The following is a 1,793-nucleotide window of genomic DNA, read 5'->3' as shown; positions in this document are numbered from 1 at the left end:
TATGGTTCAGGTGTTGTCCTTGATGGCAACCCATTCAGGTGGTAGATCACTGTTCTTCATGTCAACAACAAAGGTTGATGATCAGCTCTCAATTTATTGAAAAATTAAGAAGGACGCAGGCAATCAGTTCAGAAGGTGCGTACCCGCAGGTGAACCATGCAGAAGCCGCGTCCAGAGACGCAGCCCAGCCGTTCAGGAGGTGCGTCCACCCAGTGCACACTTTTTAAGGCAGAGAAAAGCACACGTGGGGGTTTCTTGTGATTTACTCTTGGTATCTAGCCGACGGTATTGTGTTTTTAAGGTGTCGGCTCGTGGTATTGTTCCTTGATTTGAGGAGGAGCTTGCCTATATAAAGCAAAACAGATCATTTGGCTTAGGCATGTCTTTGGTTGAATATCTTTTTGGGTGAGATCTGGTCTAGATCTAAAGAAGGCGAATCTACTGAAGCACTGAGATCTCTTTGGCGCATGATCAAATCTGTAGATCTGACTGTTTGGGTTACTCTTAAAGTCTTGAAATCATTCATACCCGAAGGTACGCAGGTACAGTGAAAGGCAAGTGCGCCGGGACGCAGCGCAGTAACAGGAGACCTGCGTGCGGACGCAGCACAGACGAAGCTCAGGTGCGTCCAGGACGCAGTTCAGTAACTGGAGATCTGCGTGGGGACGCAGAGCAGAATAAGGCTCAGGTGCGTCCCTTCAGCAACAGGACGCGGCGCGATAGTATCTCTGGGTGCGTCCCTTCAGCAACAGGACGCGGCGCGATAGTATTTTTGGGTGCGTCCCTGCAGCAAAAAGACGCAGCGCAGTTGAAGGAACAGTGCGTCGGCACGCAGCACAGTAGAAGGATCTCTGCGGGTGGACGCAGGAGAGCAGAAGGTGAACTGCGTCTCGACGCAGGCCACAGAAGGGAAAACTGCGTCCCTGTCTTAAGATGTTCTGTTGATTGAATTTCTCTGTTGTTAAGGTGTTCTGGGTTAGTTCTGTTATTGTTGATCTGATAACTGTAGTGGACTGTAACTGTTATATACTTGATGCTTTATGAAAAGAAGTAGGGGGTTGTAGCTCCCTTCCAGGAGAAGACTGGAAAACGAGAGAGAGTTGTAGCTCTCTGCAGGTTGCAGCCTGCGTACTGGTAAAGGACTGCACCAGTACAAAATCATTGTAAAAGGAGTTTCTAATTTGAAAGAAGATAGAGACATATTGCAGCAGGTGGTTTTCACCCACATTGGGTTTCCACCTTACATCTTGTGTTCTTTGGTGTGACTATCTGTTTTTCTTTGTTCATGCTCATTATTTTATGGTACTAATATGCAAGAATAATTCAAAGATCAAATAAGGAAGATTTGTTAAATTGCTAGATAATACTGATTCACCCCCCCTCTCAGTATTATTTCCAACATACTTTACGTATTGTAACACTACCCTATATACCCGAAGGTACATGGACGAGCTACGATATACTCATGTACATGGATTGAGGTATCACACTCAAAATGTATCACAGACAAGTTAGTGATAGCTGCTATGTTTTACGATGTCGGAACACATCTCTAGCGTAGAACCTCTAAATGTTTTGCATTAGATGACAATGCTCCATTAGGTTAATTGATGTTAATTTTAAGTTGATCTTGATTAAGAATTTTCCTTTCAAGGTTCACCACGTGATGTATTTTCAATTCCTAGAATGAAACTAATATGATAAGCATCCTTTTCATTCAATTTTGACAATGACAACCTTAGCTAGTAGGGATAGAGCAATCAGATTCTTGTAATCAAAGAACAAAGAACACA

The sequence above is a fragment of the Pinus tabuliformis genome, chromosome 4_1 (genome assembly GCF_031772625.1).
Source record: "Pinus tabuliformis cultivar Carrire ecotype Pingquan chromosome 4_1, CPIR1, whole genome shotgun sequence".
Lineage (NCBI taxonomy): Eukaryota > Viridiplantae > Streptophyta > Pinopsida > Pinales > Pinaceae > Pinus > Pinus tabuliformis.
The sequence above is the reverse complement of the archived record's forward strand: the minus strand, read 5'-3'. Positions refer to the sequence as shown.